At 45.1% G+C, this 23,881-nt stretch overlaps 1 protein-coding gene across 1 annotated transcript in view; it reads left to right on the forward strand.

Moving 5' to 3' along the window:
• LOC142310954 (cGMP-dependent protein kinase 2-like) overlaps positions 1-23,881 on the forward strand; it is a 321,185-nt gene that overhangs the window by 74,719 nt on the left and 222,585 nt on the right. The gene's annotated exons all lie outside the window — the stretch shown is intronic.

Genomic DNA, 23,881 nt, shown 5'->3' on the forward strand with positions numbered 1-23,881 from the left:
ATTTTTTTTATATTAAACCACCCCCAATGTGTTTTATATGACGCAATGTGCATCACTAACATGATTTAAAAAGATGAAATCCATGTATTTATCTTAATGAAAGAGTTTATAAGCTTAGGTGAATGCTAAGGGTTCAGTCATAGCAATCATAGGGGCGGCACCTTTGCAGGAATCATTCACAGCTGATGCATGATTCTTTTTTTAACTTGGTAATGCCCCAAGAATTGTAATTTATGCCTCATTTCCTTCGCAAACACGTCTTTGCTAAGCTCTGCCCATTGCAGGCACATGATTGTGACATCACACTCTGCTGATCTTCAGAGCACAGCATCCGAGAAGTGGTGTGCAGGACCTGTGTGATGTCACGATCATGTGACCATATTGGGCAGAGCTCAGCAGAGAAGTGTTTGTGAAGGACCTGTGGTATAATTAATTACAAGTAACACAAAAAAATTAAGAGAAGTGCGTCTGTGTAGTTCCCAGACAAAAAAGAGAGGTCCAAATATGTGGGCAGGTTGTGCGGCAAGCAAAACACTGTATTCTACTTGAAACACAGATGCCAGGTGTCACGCTTGCCAGATATGAAAAGCATGATGGGGACATTACGGACCTACATGTATCTGACACACAACAAAAACACAACAAACAAAGGTAACACAGGGACACAATAACAGCAAGGGGCTCTGAAACTAGTGAGAGGGGTAGGTTGCACACCTCGTATCCTCACCTGAAACTATCCCTACTCTCCTAGCCAGTCCATATACAGTCTTCGCAACTGTCGCCAAGCAGGAACCTGAGACCTTGAGAAGACTCTACAGATGCCATAACTAGTGAAGGGCAGGTGAGGTTCACTAAACCCCACCGCTGCACTAACAAGACACAAGGTAAGATAAGACAAACAGGGGGAAAAGCAACAAAAAGGATAAAGCTTGAGAACAGGGAAACTCCACAGCAGAACCTTCCTCCAAGGCGGCCAGAGAACAATGAGTTTGTACGTTCAGCAAGGATTGCTGGGAAACACCTCTATTTAAACCTGAAGGGGCATGGCTACAAAGCAGCTGCAGCTGAAACGCTCAGCTAGGAACTGCAGGAAAAGCTGCCAGCAGCAGAACATTGACATTAACCATTTCAGTGCCAAAAGAAACAACATAACATTTAAATGTAGAAAGACAGATGGAGATGAGAGGCTCCAGTCCTAAAGCTGTCACTAGTCTCCAACAACAGGGAGTCGACTGTGACACCGGGATAGGATCCACCGGTTACGATGTTTCCCACTGGCCAGCAAGTGGAAAGGTGGCAGATGAACGCTGATGTTCACCACAAAGCCGTCGAGAAGTAACGAGTTCCAGGACTCACCAGCCGTTATCTCCCATGTGGGTCAGCAGTTGATGATCGTGCGCAATGTTCAAAGACGGTCACCATACAGAGGGGTTAGTGGATAATGGTAGCTGCTGCAACAGCCACCAGCTCTGAAGCGAGAGTAGAAACATAGGACTGTAATAGGTAAAAACTCCGGTACCTGGGCACTGCAATCCACTAACCCATGCAATAGGAAGCGATAATGAAATAAAAAAAAAGCATATTGATCAACACAATGCGTTTCAGAAATGACCGTCCTCTTCATCAAGTGTCAATCTCTCAATAGACCACAATTCTATATATAGGGTGAGTAGTCACATGATAAATCATTAGTTCATAATACAGAGCAAACAATGATAAAATTAGTGGTTATTAAAACACTAATATTGTTGTGTTATAGGTAATATAAAAAAAATAATTCTTACACATATAAAAAAAACTTTACAAATGTATTGTGCCTTTAATTACTTATAAAGACAGAGGTATCAATCACAATGAATGGATATTAGATCATCAATTAAAAGACTTATTTAAGAGTCAATATTAAATAAATAAATAAACTACCGTAAATGTTCATTTGATTTGTTCTAAACTAATGTTTAGTCCCTCTGGGCTAAGTATGGCCAGTTTAAAGATCCAGAAAGACTCCCTCTGGACCAACCTATTGAGCCACTGATGAAGAGGACAGTCGTCCCTGAAACGCGTAGTGTGGATTAATAAACTTTTTCTTTGCGTAGTTTAATGGATTGCAGCGCCAGGTATCGCTGTTTTTGCACATTACAGTCCTATAATTATTTACAATGTAGCGGGCAGTACCAAGTTCAAAAAAGAATTATGGCCGAACTTGATTGACAGTGACTGATCCCAGCAAAAGCGCCATCCCTATGACTGATATGACTGAACCCTAATGTATTAACTGCTTTTACATAAGCATATAAACTTTTATTAAGATTAATACATGGATTTTTTGTTTTTGTTTTTTTTTTTTTTAAATCATGTTAATGATGCACATTGCATAATATAAAACACATTGGGGCCGTTTAATATGGAAAATGACAGGATAGGTTCCCTTTCATAAAAGCTGAATTTTAGTGCATTGGGTATAGAGGTTGACGCTATAATAGACATTTTTCATAATGTTTTAAAAAAAACCAACCCGCACTATCTTTGTATGTCAATGAGTAGTGTTAATAACAAACTCATTTTAAGAATTGTATCTGGGTCCAACAACAAATGCTTATACCCATTCAAGTTAAAGGTCTTCTCTGGAAATAGAAAAAAAAAGAATGAAAGAAAATCCCAAAAGAAATAAATTCCTAACTACCTTTATTTAGCAAATCACTTTGTCTAGGGAGATAATTAGCATAGTACATCAAAAAGGTTGCTGTTGTGTTGATTACACTGACAGAGAGCTGTCCAAGAGCGTTAATAGGACAGGAGCTCTGCTATCTACCATGTCTTTCTGACCTAATTACTAAAGGTACCAAGGGTGCCGAGGTTAAAAAATGCCATTCTTTAAACCATGTCTAAATTACCTAATACTGGTTATACCAAGAGCACTGAGGTTAAAAAATGCCATTCACACTTTTTAAACCATGTCTAAATGACCTAATACTGGTTATACCATGTGCGCTGAGGTAAGAAGAGGCTGATCACACTGATGTTCACCCAATATTTTTGATTACATACTGGAGATACCACAGTACCGAGGAAAGAAGAAGCTGCTGACACTTTTGTCCACCATGTCTATATGATCTAACGCTGGAGATACCAAAAGTGCTGAGGAAAGAAGAAGCTGCTCACACTGCTGTCCACCCTGTCTATATGGTCTAATATTGGTAATACCAAGGGTGATAAGTTAAGAAGAGACTGATGACACTGCTCTTCACACTGCCATTCTGATCTAATTACTGGAGATATAAGGGGTGCTGAAATATAAATATGTTGCTCCCACTGCAGTCCATGTTGTCTACCTGATCTAGTACTAGAGATACCATGGTTCTGAGGTAAGGTGATGCTTATCACACAACTGTTCACTATTTCTAAGCTATTATTAGAGATACTAGGTGTGGAGAGGTAAAAAAAAAGTTTTTCACATTAATGTCCACCCTAGGTTTCTGATCTAATACCTTAAATACCAGGGATGTTGAGGTAAGAAGGGGCTGCTCACAGTGATGTCTGCCTATTCTCTCCTCTCTAATATTGGAGATACCAGTGGTGCTGATGTTAGAAGAGGCAGCTCACACTACTGTACACCATGTCTTCCTGAATGCTGAGTAGTGTAGCGTTTTACTGCCCATGCTCATAGGCACCTGTCCTATTAACATTGTAGGGCAGATTCTTTATTAACCCCTTCACGACCGGCCGATTTTGTGCTTTACATTTTTTTTTTCGCCACCCTTCTTCCGAGAGCCGTAATGTTTTTTATTTTTTGTTAATATAGGCATGTGAGGGCTCGTTTTTTTGCAAAACGAGTTTTACTTTTAAATGAAATCATGAGTTTTACCATATAGTGTACTGGAAAATGGCAAAAAAAATTAAATGCAGAAAAATAGCAAAAAAAGTGTGATTGCTCAATAGTTTTTGAGATATTTAATTCACTGTGTTTACTATATGGTAAAACTGATGTGTGGGTGAGATGCCTCAAGTCGGTGTGAGTTCATAGACACCAAACATGAATAGGTTTACTTTTATTTAAGGGGATAAAAAAAAAATCAGAAGTTTGTCCAAAAAAAGTGGCGTACATTTTGCTCCCTTTTCCGCAACCCGTAGCGTTCTCATTTTTCGGGATTTATGGCTCAGTGATGGCTTATTTTTTGCATCTCTAGCTGAAATTTTTAACGCAAATGCTAAGTATTGATCGCCTGTTATTGCATTTTGTGCAAAATTTGTGGTGTTCAAAAAACTTAATTTTGGCGTTTGGATTTTTTTACCGCTACGCTGTTTACTGATCAGATTAATTGATTTTATGTTTTGATAGATTGGGTATTTCTGAACTCGGCGATACCAAATGTGTATATTTTTTTTATTTTGTTAACCCTTTCATTTCAATGGAGAGAAAGGGGAGTGATTTAAATTTTTTTTTAATTTTTCAAAACTTGTTTTACTTTTTTTTAATTTTACTAGTCCCCCTAGGGGACTATAACAATCAGCTGTCTGATCGCTCTTCTATATCTGCTGATCACAGCTACACAGCTGTGAACACTAGATATGCTCTTCTCCTATTTCACACAGCTCTCGGCCGTGAGAGGCAGGAAGTGAGTCATGTGAGCTACAGGAGTCATCACATGACCCTGTGCTACTATGACAACCATTGGATCACGTCACATAACTTCCGGTGTCGGGCAGTGAGTAAATGGAACACCGCTACCACTATTATAATGCCGCTGTCACAGTTTCACAGCGGCATTTAAGGGGTTAACAGGTACAGGCGGATCTGCTCGTACCTGGTAGGCACACATGTTAGCTGTATAAATCAGCTGACATGTGCGCAGATACCCCCCGACTGCCCGCAGCAGCCAGGGGGGATTAACACTATGATCGCTAAGACATAATTTTACAGCCCGCGGTCAATAAGGGGTTAAGGTAACAGTGTAACAACCATTCTATTGTACTATAATGATTGACTACATAGACAAAGCAAATGTGAATTGCTTATTAAAAGTAGTTTAGAATTTACTTACAATTACACTGATGAGCAAAACCATCCACTATAGCTTTGAATGTGAGATTACTTTTGTCTTATCGTTCCTAATCACCTGTTTCCAATACTGTCCACTTTTCGTACTTCTTTGCGTATTTGAGCCAACGCTTCTTATGACTGTATTGAAGTAAAAGGCTTCTTCACCTTTTTTTGATCCACCACTCCAGAGTTGTGTAACGTACATCCCACGGTGCTTGCATGGACATCTGTGATCTCACTACTACGAAGCATACGAGCCACCTCCACTGCCGTGTTTCTCACGCCAGAACTGGTAGACCTTGTGATGAGTCAACTTGTTGACTCTGATATTTTGCCTGGACTTCCACCTCTTGGCTTTTGAATGCATGGACGGATTTAATTTTGTATTCTTACCAACTGTCATGGCATTCAGATGATGCAGTTTGTCAATTTTCTTGCCCGAGAGAATGCTATCGATGCAGCTCTCATTTCTTGCGAAAACTTCTTCATGGCTGTTCATTAATTTGAACCAGGGACCTTTTACTTAGGAATCAACCTAATAACACACTGAGCTATTAGGGAACGTGAGAATAGGTTGTAATTTGTAGTATATAGGAAGAAAAATATTTTTCCACAACCAAGAGCAAAACAGTAACAATGCAGTAACATGACAAGAATCTGCAGAACTAAACACATGCTAAATAGTTGCAAGTCTAATTTATGTAGGAAATATACAAGATGATTGTCTATAAAATTAAGGTAGTCTTACGCTCAAAGCTGTAGTGGATGGTGAGATATGGAGCCTGAAAGTCAAAAGTTCAAAACACTGTTACACTTTTGCTCATGAGTGTACATTTTTTTTCCATTTCAGTGGATTGAGTTGTAGTACCTCCACAGTGCCAGGATGACTATGACATTGAAATAGCACAGTCATCCCTTCATTCACTCAAAGGGGGCACCATCTGTGTATTTATGGAGAGTTAATCAAAATACGTTCAAAGAATATGCAATTCAAAAGAAAGGAAAGATATGAATAAAATGTAAAATATAAAAAGTGCAGCTGATCTTTTGTTCGTGTTTTTCTTTTTTTTACAATTTAAAAGGTAAGAAATGTAACTAAGAGCTAAATAACTACAACTTACCCATAACATAATGCAATGACCACATATCATGACCACTGAGGAAGGATTTCCGGTCGTGATGGTTACTATACCCCTTAAAACTTAACCTAAAAATAATACACCGACTGCATGCGACTTGGTTAAACAAATTGGCCACAGCAGCCTTTATTACCTATTATTAACATACTACCACAAAAGGGGGCGCCGTCCAACGGGCGACCCCAAACACAGAATAATAGGTAATACATAATAATAAACGGTACATGAAACCCTATGTAGGCCCGGTCCAGAAACCCTTTTCTACACCAATATCCCTGGCCGCAACACTCCGACCCAGAGATGAGGTATTAATCACCCCACGGATTAATACCCCCCAAACTTTGCAGAACCCCGTGCCTGCAATTTCCCGGAACCCAGAGACACCATACCAAGACAGTGCCTCTCGGTCCAGCTACAAAATCCCTTCCAACCGCTTCTGGACCAGACCTACCCCCGCTGCTGCGACAAAACATACATCCCTTTTATAATAATTCTTTGTTGTCTTCTTGTTTTTTTTTTTTGTTTTTTTTTTAACATAGTTAAACAATTCACAAACACAAAAAGGGAGGGTGGGCGGGAATCTGTCGCCGTCCGGAGTCCAAAAGGGGAGGTAAGACCCTCCCTCATCGCTTTTATACTCCCCCCCCCTCCCCTACAGGGATCCTTTGTCCACCAATCCCCTATACCTTCCTATAATGCCCCTCATTATAACTTTATTAACCCCTCACTCCCTCCCTTCCCTCTGGTCATGTCGCCCCTCCCCCCTATGGGGTCCATGGCTTTCTTGACCACTGAGGAAGGATTTCCGGTCGTGATGGTTACTATACCCCTTAAAACTTAACCTAAAAATAATACACCGACTGCATGCGACTTGGTTAAACAAATTGGCCACAGCAGCCTTTATTACCTATTATTAACATACTACCACAAAAGGGGGCGCCGTCCAACGGGCGACCCCAAACACAGAATAATAGGTAACACATAATAATAAACGGTACATGAAACCCTATGTAGGCCCGGTCCAGAAACCCTTTTCTACACCAATATCCCTGGCCGCAACACTCCGACCCAGAGATGAGGTATTAATCACCCCACGGATTAATACCCCCCAAACTTTGCAGAACCCCGTGCCTACAATTTCCCGGAACCCAGAGACACCATACCAAGACAGTGCCTCTCGGTCCAGCTACAAAATCCCTTCCAACCGCTTCTGGACCAGACCTACCCCCGCCACAGGACAGGACGCGTGACACCTTACGTGGCCTGGACCCGCCACACGCCCAAGGCTTGCTCCACACCATCCCGCAAACCCAGGGCCCATAAATCAGAACCAATGTCATTAAGATGAACCCCATCACCTCTCCGAAACTGCCACTTCGCCGATTCCAGGTCCACATGCCTCACCACCACGCCGCCATTTCTCCGCACGAAACGCGCAACCACCCTGTTCACTTGTGCCCGGGCGCGATTAATCTTCTCAACCGACCGGGCCCCCCTCCACCATAATCCGGCCACAATATCCGACCACACCACTATCAGGCCCGGATACCTTGCCCATAACCGCAGTAGGTCGATCTTAATGTCCCGAATCAGATCGCGGGATGCCCGCGAACCCAGGTCATTCCCCCCCACGTGCAAAACCAACACGTTCGGGGGTCTGTCCATCCTGCAATAGTACTCGAATTCCGGCACGACCCTGCTCCATTCCATGCCCCGCACTCCAATCCACTTGACCGATGCCAGCGACCTGTCCAGACCCAACTGCCGACCATTCGGGCGAGCGTCGGCCCGACGGGCCCCCCAAAAAACGAACGAGTGCCCCAGGATCCAGATCAGACACACTCCTACAATAAAGGAAACAATTTTAACAACAACACCAGCATTCCAGATTGCACCAAAGAACAACAAAACCTAACGGCAGAACAAACAACTCCCCACCAGAGCCCTCAACGAGATAATAACTGCGGGCGCACATAACCACGAAAACGAGAGGACTCCCACCGACCAATCCGTCTCACCATGTCATCTCCAAGACCCCAACGAGAAGCCTCGGTAGCCGCCCCAATCCTGAACGAATGGGACCCGTAATCCTCTGGGCGCTCACCCGCCCAGCGCAAACAACTCCTCAGCACTGCCACAAACTGATAACGAGACAACCAAGCCCCGTCCTCGTGACGTAGCAGCGGGCCCTAAAGACCGCCCCGCAGACCACAAAACTGACTCACCACCTGCACCGGGCACAAGCCATCCCCTTGCACCGCATACAACACTACCAACCTGCCCCGACCCATCTGGTCCGTCTTGGACCGCCGAAGCCGACACTCCACTCTCCGTCCCACTACCGACACATCCTCGAATAGCAAACCACCCCCAATCACCCTTGACGGGCTCACCAATTCTCCTATCCGAAAAGCCCCGAAAAAAGCCAACACGAAAGCAGTTTTAAACAACACCGTCTCATAGTCTCATACGCTGAGACACAAATGCCCTGCAAACCATCCACCAAACGCCGTAACAAGTCCAACGAAATGGGCCGCCTAGTGTCCCGCACCTTCACCCCTTTCCGAAAACCTTTCAATGCTTGCCGTACCCGAAAGTCCCTTGAAACGTCCTGCTCACCCCTAACCTTTAACCAGAAGGCCACGGCCGCCACCCTAATCGCCACCGCCGACGCTGACCTCCCAGCCCTAAAATCCTCACTCACCAATGCCAAGAGCGCCAGTAAATAATCCGCTCGCCCGTTACCAAACATCTCACCCAGCACTGCCTGCCACTCAACCCACACCTTAGCATAACGGCACCAAGTCACCTCGGTCACCGAATTCCTAATCAAACCCGCAATCACTGCCTCACCAGGCTCCACAATTCCTCTGGGCACACCGCTCCGACCTCGTCCGCCCCCGGCAGTAACTCCCGAAACCTGTGGAACTGAAAACGAGATAAAGCGTCAGCCACCCCGTTATCCACCCCCGGCACATGTTTTGCAACCACATGAATATTCCACAGCAAACACTTGAGCACCAAATGCCGCAAATATGCCACTACAGGTCCAGATTTCGCTGACAAGCTGTTGATTGCATGTACAACTGCCTGATTATCGCAATGGAAGCACACCTTACGTCCCGAAAATTGCGACCCCCACAACTCCACCGCCACCACGATTGGAAACAACTCGAGCAGGGCCAGATTTTTGACCAGGCCACCCTGTCGACAATCCTCGGGCCACCTTCCCACACACCAATGACCCTGAAAAATGGCGCCGAAACCCGCCGACCCGGCCGCATCCGTATATAGTTCTAGAGCATCATTGGGCACCACCTTCTTCAACCACAAAGTGCGGCCGTTAAAATGTCGCAAGAAGACGTCCCAAACCAACAAGTCTGCCTTGATCTCCCGCGTGACCCGCACAAAATGCGCCGATGACCGTACGCCTGCCGTAGCTGCCGCCAACCTCCTGGCGAAAACACGCCCCATCGGCATAATCCTGCATGCAAAATTCAGCTTTCCAAGCAAAGACTGTACCACCTTAAGCCGCACTTTTTTTGCTGCCAGCATTGCTGCAACCGCACTCCGCAAATCCACAATCTTGTCCTCTGGCAACCTACATTCCATGGCCAGCGAGTCGATCTCAATCCCCAGGAACCGCATAACCGGCGCCGGCCCCTCCGTTTTTTCCTGCGCCAAAGGGATCCCGAACCGATCCGCCACTCTCTGCAAGGCGAACAACAAACCAGCGCAAACCATGGAACCCGCCGGACCAACACACAGAAAATCATCCAAATAATGAATAATGGACGACAAGCCGGACACGTCCCGCACCACCCACTCAACAAAGGAGCTAAACGCCTCAAAATATGAACAAGAAATCGAACACCCCATGGGCAAACAACGATCAACATAAAACTTCCCGTTCCACCAGCAACCCAAAAGGTGCTGACTCTCCGGATGCACCGGCAACAAACGAAACGCCGATTCTACATCCGCCTTTGCCATCAATGCACCGCGTCCTGCCGCCCGTACCAAGTCCAACGCTTTGTCAAACGAGACGTAGTACACCGCCGACAATTCCGGCACAATGCCGTCATTCACAGACGACCCCTCCGGAAATGAAAGATGATGAATGAGCCGAAATTTATTCGGCTCCTTCTTTGGCACCACCCCCAGCGGGGACACCACCAAATTACTGCACGGAGGGCTCTCAAATGGCCCCCCCATCCTGCCCAGCTCAACCTCTTTACCCAACTTCTCACCCACAACCATAGGGTGGTCCCTTGCCGACCGTAAGTTGCGACAAACCGGAGGCAATGCCTCAACCGCCGACGGAATCCGAAAACCGTACAAAAAACCAAACCGCAAAAGCGACGCCGCTGCCCCGTCCGGGTACCTACTTAAAAACGGCGCCATCGCCTCTATTTTCACCGGCGTCCTCCCTTTTTCCAGACCCGTCCCCAGCCTTGCCTCTCCCTTTTTTAAAGCATTTGGACAAGCTATGTCCCCCCCCGCAGCCGGAGCACTCATGCTTGAACCTACACGCTGCGCCAAATTTGCACTGGCCTTCGTTAAATTGCCAGCACAATCCCTTTTTCTGAATCCCCGAGGGCCCGGCTCCCGGTCCCCCGGCACCGCCACGAAAGGGCTGGCTCGGGGCCGCCATTAAGCGCATCCATAAGGAAATGTCCTTATGGTCCCACCGCATGCCGGGCCGCAACGCCTTCCGCTGCCTAAACTGCTCATCATACCGCAGCCATGCCAAACCCCCGTACGTGCGATACGCCTCCCCGATTGCATCCATATAGCCGAATAGAGCCGAGCAGTGCTCCGGCTCCTTTTCCCCCACCACGCTAGCCAAAATTGCGAACGCCTGCAACCAATTGGAAAAGGAACGAGGAATGAGCCTATAACGGCGTTTTTCTTCCTCCTCCTTTTCCTTCTTGGAATCGCTCGGCTTCACCTTGTCTAGGTTAAATTTTTCCAGGGGCAGCAGGGAAAATATCTCCACATACTCCCCTTTCCAAATTTTTTCCCTCACCTCCTTTTTTGAGGTGCGCCCCTAGCGGTCCCTCAAAGCACACATACACCTCGCTCTTAGCCCTATCATCCAGCCGCACCACCTCATCTTCCTTTTCCTTCTCCTTTTCCTTTTCTCCTGCTTTATCGCCTGCAGTCTCCACTACTCCGCTACCTACACCCGCCCCCACCGGCACCTTCGCGCCGCTAGCCGCCGCCGCGCCATCCACCGCCGACCCTGTCCAGGCCGTCGCCGCTAAACCCTGCAAAAGCCCCAGCAACTGGCTAAGTAAAACTGACCCCTCTGGCGCTGCCGTGCCCGCAGCCACCTCCCCAGCACCCGCACCCCGCGCCGCAAGCAATGCCGAATCCACGGCTAGCTCACCCGACCGTGACGCGGAGACGGAATTCGATACTGCGATGTCGTCCGCCAGCGGCTCCTCTAATTCATCCCCCGACCTGAGGGCTCCTTCTTCCTCTTCGCTGTAGCCGTCCTCCACCGTCCCAGCTCCAGAGGACGCAGCCGATGCGTCCCCTCCACCACAGCCACCCTCCTGGGCAGCCGCGTGGGCACTGGCGGTGGGCGTCCGCTGCTTTCTTTGCGGCGACAGCCCACAAGACCGTCCTGTCCCCTGGGCCGCCGCCGACCGAGTCCTCTTCCTGGAGGAGCCTCTCCCCGAGCTCAGGGGGCTCCCCACAGCCGGTTCCCGCCCTCCCGGGCCTCCGACCGAGACCTCCCGCTGGGTCCTCCCCCCCCCGAGGGAGACCGCGTCTGCCGGGCGCAGAGCTGATGACCTGAGGGACCTGGCGCGCCCTGGGGGGGTCCCACCGTCCCTCCTCTCCTCCGCAGCCGTGCAGGTATCCGGGTGGCGCCTGCCCACACCGGTCCCCCTGCTGGCTGCCTGCGCCCGGCCCCCCCCAACGTCCCCGGGGGGTATTGCTGGCCTCCATCACAAGCCGGGCACGCTCCTGATCAGAAGCAGCCGCCGGGACGTGCCCCACCGCCGGGGGCCCGGCGTCCAGAGCAGGCCCCAGGCTGGACATGCCCCCTCTCCGTGCCTCCGGTTCATGCTGGGCTCGGCCCGGTCCCCGGGCTGCCGCCGGCCTGTTAACTCGAGCCCGCGGCCTGGGACTGGAAGTAGGCCCCAGGCCGGGCCCGCCTCCATCCAGGCCACCGCTGGCCTCATTCCATCGCCGGGCTCGCTCCCGGCCGGGAGACGCCGCTGGGCTCTGCACTCCAGCCCGAGGCCTGAGACAGGAAGAAGGCCCCGGGCTGGCCACGCCCCCTTCTCGGCCGTCGCGGCTGCGTCGGAGATTCCTCCCGGTGGCCGGAGCGGACGCAGGGAGCTGCCGCTGCCCGCCCCGCCGCGGAGGGTCCCGGGGGGGCTCTCACTTGGCCTCCTTGCTCCCCCCGCACCCGGAGAGTACCGGACAGGGGGCCTGGAACGCCGCCCACGGCGAGGGGGGGAACAAGGGGCAGGTGCCGACGGGGACACACAGGCAGCCCTGACGTGGGATTGCACTGCCTGGGCCCCGTGCACCGCCATCGCCGCTCTAATCAGCCGATTCAGCTCCTGGAGGTCCGCCATGCTGGTCCTTGTGGTCCTGGTCCTGGGTCTCTAATCTGTCGCCGTCCGGAGTCCAAAAGGGGAGGTAAGACCCTCCCTCATCGCTTTTACTCTCCCCCCCTCCCCTACAGGGATCCTTTCTCCACCAATCCCCTATACCTTCCCATAATGCCCCTCATTATAACTTTATTAACCCCTCACTCCCTCCCTTCCCTCTGGTCATGTCGCCCCTCCCCCCTATGGGGTCCATGGCTTTCTTTCACATGACTGCTGCAACTAGTTTCAGGCCTCAGCAGTAACAATTACATATATGTCTTGTGACTGATAAAACCAATGTTTGGCTGCAGCGGTGAATGACATATACAACATCAGGAACAGTGAGACCACTGCAGCAGTGTTTGAGTAGCTATGGATTCAATGAGAAAACAATGGTTATATTTTTATTTGATAATATTTTATGCCGATAGGACACTTAAACTACCAGACAATAATAATTTTATTCATTTATATAGCGCTATTAATTCCGCAGCGCTTTACATACATTGGCAACACTGTCCCCATTGGGGCTCACAATCTAGAGTCCCTATCTGTATGTCTTTGGAGTGTGGGAGGAAACTGGAGAACCCGGAGGAAACCGACGCAAACACGGGGAGAACATACAAACTCCTTACAGATGGTGTCCTTGGTGGGATTTGAACCCAGGACCCCAGCACTGCAGTGCTAACCACAGAGCTAACGTGCTGCCAAATCCCTTTAAAGTTTCTTAAGGGTGTGGAAAATTTTAATGAGTGTGTTATATCTCTTAACATTTATTTCTAATGACTCTTTGACTGAGTCCTGGAACAATTCCTTCATCTGATACAAGGTCACTTTCTTTAAAGGTTGTTCTCCATTATTTGAAGGAAGACTAAACGTAAAATCGATGTTTACTATAGAAATATAGTTTCCCTCATTGTTAGTTGGCAGCAGTTTCTCAAAGATCCTGAAACAGTCAGGTTTCTGGAAAGTCAATTATTCCTGCAGATTTACCTGCGGATGGTCCCATACTTACCTGCCTTGATAGCAGACACCCGGTCACTTTCCCTTGGTGCACAGGAGGCTGGAGCGCGGTGGATCCATGAGCAGGAAGGAGGAGGTGAGCGGGGCCTGCACGAGCTCCGGTCATGTGACAGCCAGAGCTAGTTCAGGCCCGCCCACCTTCTCCTGCACAGTGTAGAGACGCTGACAGATGCCGGAGAGAAGTGCTGTGTGATGGAGGTAAGTATGAACTCCCCCGATCACTGCAGCACTTGTTCTGCATTGAGGATGCAGTGCTGAAGCCATGGTACTGTATCTTCAATGCAGAATGTCCGCAGGATATCCGCAGGACATTCCGCAAATAAACTGCAGCATTGAAACAGACAAAGTTGTGCTGCAGTTTTCTGGGAGCTCCTGCGGAATGTCCTGCGGATATAACCGCAGGACACTTTCCCCGTGGGCACATAGCCTTAAGGCATTTTAATTACTTTCTGCAAAGTCAAATTTTACATACATTTCATTAGTATTTGGAACCATTGCACTTAAACTGTGTGTTGCGGGCGGGGAGGACGCCGCTGCCGCGCTCGCTTATGCTCGGGTCCGGCGCTGCTGCGGCTGCTGCTGCTTGGTGGCTCGAGTGGTGGGCCGGATCTGGAACTCGAGCGGTGCTCCTCGCCCGTGAGTGAAAGGGGTGGTTGGTTTGGGGGATTTAGTCCATGACGCCACCCACGGGTTGTGGTGAAGATAGGCACCACCGCTGCTGGTGACGGGGATCCCGGGAGCGATGGTAAGGAGCAGCTGGGATGTTGTTTTCCCCCTCCGTTGGTAGGGGTCGGTGGTCCCGGGGCCCGGTGGTGTGACGGGGAAGCAGGGTAGGTGAGGTGCAGGGTTGCAGGGACAGCGCGGCGCGGTGCCGGATGGCACGGGTGTACTCACTTAGTAAGAGATGCACAAAGTCCTCGGTAAACCAAATGGCTGGATGGACGGGTCCCGCAGCTGGCTGCAGTGTCTCTCCCCGGACAGGTGATGGCAGCTGTCTTTCCCTGCACCTTTGTGTACTTGTTTGACTACGAAGGATGCCCAACGGTAGTCCGCTCCCCGGTGTATGGATGCCGGAGGAGCCCGTTTGCCTGCAGGCGTTGGCCCTTGGGTCTCTAGCCTTAGGCGGTAGCTGTATACCCTCATGGTGTGGGCGGTTGCCTTCTAACGGGTCTTTGGCTGTTAGGAAACCCCTGGGGTTCCTGTCACACTCGGATTTGACTGTTGATGGCAACTCCAAGCCTAGTCGGGGTCCAATGGCCGTGCCTGTGTGTGCTGGCTTCACGTCGCTCCCCGGTCGGTACCGGCGGGCCAACGCCCGACCCCGGTCCTACGGTTTCGCGTCGATTCACCACTCCTGCAGACGGCCACCACCGTCTGCCAACCTTGTTGTCAGTGCCTGGGCCACAAACCCAGACACTCTCCACTTCAACCTCTTCCACTGAACTCCTGAACTCAACTCCTCCACTCCTAAAACTGAATTGTCATTTTTCCCGCCTCCAGGCCTGTGAACTCCACGGTGGGTGGGGCCAACCGCTTGGCTCTGCCCCACCTGGTGTGGACATCAGACCCTGGAGGGAGGCAACAAGGATTTCGTGTTTGGCTAATGTTACTGTCTGGTGGGGGTGGGGGTGTGTGAGTGTTACCTGTGACGACCTGGCTAGTCCAGGGTGCCACATATGACTTGGGTCAAACGTTTTGGATAACCTTCCACAAGCTTCTCACAATATTTGGTAGGAATTTGGGCCAATTATTCCTGACAGAACTGGTGTAACTGAGCCATGTTTGTAGGTCGCCTTGCTCTCACCTGCCTTTTCAGCTTTGCCCATAAATTTTCAATAGGATGTGATGAGGATTTTGTGATGGCCACTCCAAAACATTGACTGTGTTATCCTTAAGCCACTTTGTAACCAGTTTGGCAGTATGCTTTGGGTCATTCTCCATTTGGAAGAACCATTTCCACCCAAGCTTTAAGTTCCTGGCTGATGTCTTGAGATATTGCTTCAGTATTGCCACAATCTTCTTTCCTCATGATGCCATCTATCTTGTGAAGTGCACCAGTCCCTCCTGCAGCAACGCAACCCTACACATGATGCTGTCAGCCCCATGTTTCTCAATTGGGATGGTGTTCTTAGGCTTCAAAGTTTCTTCTTTTTTCCTCAAAGCGTATTATTGGTCATTATGGCCAAACAGTTAAATTTTAGTTTTGCCAGACCACAGGACATGTCTCCAAAAATAAGGTCTTTGTTCCTGTGTATATTTGCAAACATTAATCTGGGGTTTTTTGTTTCTTTTGGAGTAATGTATTCTTCTGGGCAGAGTGGCCTTTCAGCCCATGTTTATACAATACTCGTTTCACTGTGGATAATGACACAATCTTACCAGCTTCCGCCAGCATCTCCACGAGGTCTTTTGCTTTTGTTCTTGGGTTGATATGCACATGTCTGACCAAAACACATGCATCTCTGGTACACAACCTGTTTCCTTTCTGAGCGGTATGATGCCTGGACATTCCCATCTTGTTTATACTTGAGTATAATTGTATGTACAGATGAACGAGGCACCTTCAGGTATCAGGAAAAGGCACCCAAGGATAAACCAGACTTGTGCAAGTCCACAATTCTCTTCCTGAGATCTTGGCTGCTTTCTTTTGACTTTCCCATGATGCTGCACAAAGAAGCAGTGTGTTCAAGGTGTGCATTAAAATACATTGACAGGTGTGTCTCTAATTAACTCAGATGTTGCCAATAAACCTATCAGAAGCTTCTAAAGACATGACATCATATGGGCTGCCCATATTGTTTAACCAGCCGATTTTGCGCTTTCTGTTTTTTTTTTTGCCACCCTTCTTCCAAGAGCAGAACATTTTTAATTTTACGTCAATAGAGGCATGTGAGGGCTTGTTTTATGTGGAACAAGTTGTACTTTTAAATGAAATCATGAGTTTTACCATATAGTTTACTGAAAAATGGCAAAAAAATTTAAAATGCAGAAAAATAGCAAAAAAAGTGTGATTCCACAATTGTTTTGAGATATTGTATTCACTGTATTTACTATATGGAAAAACTGATGTGGGGGTGTAATGTCTCAGGTCGGTGTGACTTCATAGACACCAAACATGAATAGGTTTACTTTTATCTAAGGGGTTTAAAAAAAATCAGAAGTTTGTCCGAAAAAGGGGCGCACGTTTTGTGCCATTTTCCACAACCCGTAGTTCTCTATTTTCAGGATCTATAGCTCAGTGATGACTTATTTTTTGCATCTTGAACTGACATTTTTATCGGTACCATTTTTGTGCAGATGCTACGTTGTGATCGCACTGTTATTGCATTTTGCGCAAAATTTATGGAGACAAAAAACGTAATTTTGCGTAAACATATTAAAAACCTGGCAGCCGGGGGGATTAACACTATGAACGCTAGGATATAATTTTTATGGCCCACGGTCATTAAGGGGTTAAAGGCATAGTACTGTTAGTGTATGTAAACTTCTGACTTTGCAGAAAGTAATAAAAATGCCTTAAAACGTTTTATCTCTCTCTCATTATTCCGGCATTTGGGAAATATAAATAATTTTGGTTCATAATTGACCTAAACCAGGAAAGGTTTATTCTGATTTCATGTCAGATAGTGAGAAAAACCTGCAGATGTGTGTTTTTAGATAGTGTATGTAAACTTCTGGTTTCAACTGTAGATAGGGTAGACAGCAGTAAGCAGCCTCTTCTTACCTCAGTACTCTGGTATCTTCAGTATTAGATCATATCGATAGTGAGGACAGCAGTGAGAGCAGCCTCTTCTTACCTCAGCACCCTGGTATCTTCAGTATTAGATCATATAGATAACACTAATACATAATAGTCCAATTGTTGGAAAAAACTGCTAAATGCAATAATAAGCAATGATGAGCATGCAAAAGAAACCCCAGATGAATATCAAAATAACAAAACAGGATTCAAGCATGTAAAAAATACCTGTGAGATGAAATGGAATAAGCTTAAGCACAGAATGGTGTGCAAAATGCCATGATCTTTGCCTAGATTACAATTCCATATTTTCCCTGAGGAAGCTATCCTCGGATAGCGATACGCGTTGGGGGGTACTTTTCTGGGTTTCCACCTCCACCATGACCATCATTTCACCACCTCTCTACATGCTTTAAGCAACCATCTTGCATGTTTATTCTTTTCTTTATTTGTAATCTTGGCAAGGATCATGGCATTTTGCACACCGTTCTGTGCTTAAGCTTATTCCATTTCATCTCACAGGTATTTTTTACATGCTTGAATCCTGTTTTGTTATTCTGATATTGATCTGAGGTTTCTTTTGCATGTTCATCATTGCTTATTATTGTATTTAACAGTTTTTTCAAACAATTGGACTATTATGTATTAGTGTTGTTTGTTGGTGGTCTCAGTACATGGTTCACACTTTTGAGGTGGACACCTTTAGAGTTGTGTGCTGTATTCTAGCAAACCCTTGACATTTATTGCACTCCATGTTTTTTAGATGTTTTTAAAAAATTGTGTTGGTGTCCTTTTTCTACAATAAAATTTGTGTATTTTTGACATTATTGTTTTGGTGATCTCCTTCTTAGCACACCCCCCTTCTTCTTATTTCTTATTGTTCTACTCCCAGGTGTGTATTTGGATGATCCCATCTGTATTCGCCTTAGTGCCCTCATATCCCTTTTCACATATATTATTTTTTACTTTGCCTACAATACCATTGGTTAACTTACTGTTTGATTGCATTAACTACACTGCTGTCACTTCGAAGGCCTCTGAAAAATCCCATGTCACCCAGCACTTGTCAATACAAGGGACATGGCTGTTAACTGAATACATTTTACAGAGAAATGTTATGGATTTTGCTAAACAAAATGTTCAGTAAAAATTATTCTATGCCTAACAAAATATTAAATAATAGTATAAAGCCTCAAGCATATGGACAAATATTGGAATATACAATGAAAAATGCTACTTGCTAATTGGAACATGTGAATAATGAATTGCATACCTGCCATGAATATTAGGAAAAAGGAGATATTTAGCAATCGCATTGATCAATGTAACTGAGCCCCAAGGCCTCGTCAAGGCATATCTCTATATTGGGGTCCCTAGCTCTGTGACCCTAACTGTGTGTCATCTCATTGCAATTAAAAACTGCTATGGGTGGAGAGGGGTAACTAAGGACTTTCTTATATAGGAGATGGAAAAAACATGGCCGAAAGGGGCGGAGCTGTGTTCACATTCAGAAAAAAACTACATATAACTGAATAGGATAACTGAAGTGAGCACTAATATATATATTATGAGTGCAAGCCAAAAATTACATACTATATACGGATAAGGCTGCACATCAAACTTAGATAATAGTATAATGCCTCAAGCATATGGACAAATATTGGAATATACAATGAAAAATGCTACTTGCTAATTGGAACATGTGAATAATGAATTGCATACCTGCCATGAATATTAGGAAAAAGGAGATATTTAGCAATCGCATTGATCAATGTAACTGAGCCCCAAGGCCTCGTCAAGGCATATCTCTATATTGGGGTCCCTAGCTCTGTGACCCTAACTGTGTGTCATCTCATTGCAATTAAAAACTGCTATGGGTGGAGAGGGGTAACTAAGGACTTTCTTATATAGGAGATGGAAAAAACATGGCCGAAAGGGGCGGAGCTGTGTTCACATTCAGAAAAAAACTACATATAACTGAATAGGATAACTGAAGTGAGCACTAATATATATATTATGAGTGCAAGCCAAAAATTACATACTATATACGGATAAGGCTGCACATCAAACTTAGATAATAGTATAATGCCTCAAGCATATGGACAAATATTGGAATATACAATGAAAAATGCTACTTGCTAATTGGAACATGTGAATAATGAATTGCATACCTGCCATGAATATTAGGAAAAAGGAGATATTTAGCAATCACATTGATCAATGTAACTGAGCCCCAAGGCCTCGTCAAGGCATATCTCTATATTGGGGTCCCTAGCTCTGTGACCCTAACTGTGTGTCATCTCATTGCAATTAAAAACTGCTATGGGTGGAGAGGGGTAACTAAGGACTTTCTTATATAGGAGATGGAAAAAACATGGCCGAAAGGGGCGGAGCTGTGTTCACATTCAGAAAAAAACTACATATAACTGAATAGGATAACTGAAGTGAGCACTAATATATATATTATGAGTGCAAGCCAAAAATTACATACTATATACGGATAAGGCTGCACATCAAACTTAGATAATAGTATAATGCCTCAAGCATATGGACAAATATTGGAATATACAATGAAAAATGCTACTTGCTAATTGGAACATGTGAATAATGAATTGCATACCTGCCATGAATATTAGGAAAAAGGAGATATTTAGCAATCGCATTGATCAATGTAACTGAGCCCCAAGGCCTCGTCAAGGCATATCTCTATATTGGGGTCCCTAGCTCTGTGACCCTAACTGTGTGTCATCTCATTGCAATTATAAACTGCTATGGGTGGAGAGGGGTAACTAAGGACTTTCTTATATAGGAGATGGAAAAAACATGGCCGAAAGGGGCGGAGCTGTGTTCACATTCAGAAAAAAACTACATATAACTGAATAGGATAACTGAAGTGAGCACTAATATATATATTATGAGTGCAAGCCAAAAATTACATACTATATACGGATAAGGCTGCACATCAAACTTAGATAATAGTATAATGCCTCAAGCATATGGACAAATATTGGAATATACAATGAAAAATGCTACTTGCTAATTGGAACATGTGAATAATGAATTGCATACCTGCCATGAATATTAGGAAAAAGGAGATATTTAGCAATCGCATTGATCAATGTAACTGAGCCCCAAGGCCTCGTCAAGGCATATCTCTATATTGGGGTCCCTAGCTCTGTGACCCTAACTGTGTGTCATCTCATTGCAATTAAAAACTGCTATGGGTGGAGAGGGGTAACTAAGGACTTTCTTATATAGGAGATGGAAAAAACATGGCCGAAAGGGGCGGAGCTGTGTTCACATTCAGAAAAAAACTACATATAACTGAATAGGATAACTGAAGTGAGCACTAATATATATATTATGAGTGCAAGCCAAAAATTACATACTATATACGGATAAGGCTGCACATCAAACTTAGATAATAGTATAATGCCTCAAGCATATGGACAAATATTGGAATATACAATGAAAAATGCTACTTGCTAATTGGAACATGTGAATAATGAATTGCATACCTGCCATGAATATTAGGAAAAAGGAGATATTTAGCAATCGCATTGATCAATGTAACTGAGCCCCAAGGCCTCGTCAAGGCATATCTCTATATTGGGGTCCCTAGCTCTGTGACCCTAACTGTGTGTCATCTCATTGCAATTAAAAACTGCTATGGGTGGAGAGGGGTAACTAAGGACTTTCTTATATAGGAGATGGAAAAAACATGGCCGAAAGGGGCGGAGCTGTGTTCACATTCAGAAAAAAACTACATATAACTGAATAGGATAACTGAAGTGAGCACTAATATATATATTATGAGTGCAAGCCAAAAATTACATACTATATACGGATAAGGCTGCACATCAAACTTAGATAATAGTATAATGCCTCAAGCATATGGACAAATATTGGAATATACAATGAAAAATGCTACTTGCTAATTGGAACATGTGAATAATGAATTGCATACCTGCCATGAATATTAGGAAAAAGGAGATATTTAGCAATCGCATTGATCAATGTAACTGAGCCCCAAGGCCTCGTCAAGGCATATCTCTATATTGGGGTCCCTAGCTCTGTGACCCTAACTGTGTGTCATCTCATTGCAATTAAAAACTGCTATGGGTGGAGAGGGGTAACTAAGGACTTTCTTATATAGGAGTTGGAAAAAACATGGCCGAAAGGGGCGGAGCTGTGTTCACATTCAGAAAAAAACTACATATAACTGAATAGGATAACTGAAGTGAGCACTAATATATATATTATGAGTGCAAGCCAAAAATTACATACTATATACGGATAAGGCTGCACATCAAACTTAGATAATAGTATAATGCCTCAAGCATATGGACAAATATTGGAATATACAATGAAAAATGCTACTTGCTAATTGGAACATGTGAATAATGAATTGCATACCTGCCATGAATATTAGGAAAAAGGAGATATTTAGCAATCGCATTGATCAATGTAACTGAGCCCCAAGGCCTCGTCAAGGCATATCTCTATATTGGGGTCCCTAGCTCTGTGACCCTAACTGTGTGTCATCTCATTGCAATTAAAAACTGCTATGGCATTAAAAACTGCTATGGCACACCCTAACTGTGTGTCATCTCATTATCTAAGTTTGATGTGCAGCCTTATCCGTATATAGTATGTAATTTTTGGCTTGCACTCATAATATATATATTAGTACTCACTTCAGTTATCCTATTCAGTTATATGTAGTTTTTTTCTGAATGTGAACACAGCTCCGCCCCTTTCGGCCATGTTTTTTCCATCTCCTATATAAGAAAGTCCTTAGTTACCCCTCTCCACCCATAGCAGTTTTTAATTGCAATGAGATGACACACAGTTAGGGTCACAGAGCTAGGGACCCCAATATAGAGATATGCCTTGACGAGGCCTTGGGGCTCAGTTACATTGATCAATGCGATTGCTAAATATCTCCTTTTTCCTAATATTCATGGCAGGTATGCAATTCATTATTCACATGTTCCAATTAGCAAGTAGCATTTTTCATTGTATATTCCAATATTTGTCCATATGCTTGAGGCATTATACTATTATCTAAGTTTGATGTGCAGCCTTATCCGTATATAGTATGTAATTTTTGGCTTGCACTCATAATATATATATTAGTGCTCACTTCAGTTATCCTATTCAGTTATATGTAGTTTTTTTCTGAATGTGAACACAGCTCCGCCCCTTTCGGCCATGTTTTTTCCATCTCCTATATAAGAAAGTCCTTAGTTACCCCTCTCCACCCATAGCAGTTTTTAATTGCAATGAGATGACACACAGTTAGGGTCACAGAGCTAGGGACCCCAATATAGAGATATGCCTTGACGAGGCCTTGGGGCTCAGTTACATTGATCAATGCGATTGCTAAATATCTCCTTTTTCCTAATATTCATGGCAGGTATGCAATTCATTATTCACATGTTCCAATTAGCAAGTAGCATTTTTCATTGTATATTCCAATATTTGTCCATATGCTTGAGGCATTATACTATTATCTAAGTTTGATGTGCAGCCTTATCCGTATATAGTATGTAATTTTTGGCTTGCACTCATAATATATATATTAGTGCTCACTTCAGTTATCCTATTCAGTTATATGTAGTTTTTTTCTGAATGTGAACACAGCTCCGCCCCTTTCGGCCATGTTTTTTCCATCTCCTATATAAGAAAGTCCTTAGTTACCCCTCTCCACCCATAGCAGTTTTTAATTGCAATGAGATGACACACAGTTAGGGTCACAGAGCTAGGGACCCCAATATAGAGATATGCCTTGACGAGGCCTTGGGGCTCAGTTACATTGATCAATGCGATTGCTAAATATCTCCTTTTTCCTAATATTCATGGCAGGTATGCAATTCATTATTCACATGTTCCAATTAGCAAGTAGCATTTTTCATTGTATATTCCAATATTTGTCCATATGCTTGAGGCATTATACTATCATCTAAGTTTGATGAGCAGCCTTATCCGTATATAGTATGTTATTTTTGGCTTGCACTCATAATATATATATTAGTGCTCCCTTCAGTTATCCTATTCAGTTATATGTAGTTTATTTCTGAATGTGAACACAGCTCCGCCCCTTTCGGCCATGTTTTTTCCATCTCCTATATAAGAAAGTCCTTAGTTACCCCTCTCCACCCATAGCAGTTTTTAATTGCAATGAGATGACACACAGTTAGGGTCACAGAGCTAGGGACCCCAATATAGAGATATGCCTTGACGAGGCCTTGGGGCTCAGTTACATTGATCAATGCGATTGCTAAATATCTCCTTTTTCCTAATATTCATGGCAGGTATGCAATTC

The sequence above is a fragment of the Anomaloglossus baeobatrachus genome, chromosome 5 (assembly GCF_048569485.1).
Source record: "Anomaloglossus baeobatrachus isolate aAnoBae1 chromosome 5, aAnoBae1.hap1, whole genome shotgun sequence".
NCBI classification, from domain to species: Eukaryota; Metazoa; Chordata; class Amphibia; order Anura; family Aromobatidae; genus Anomaloglossus; species Anomaloglossus baeobatrachus.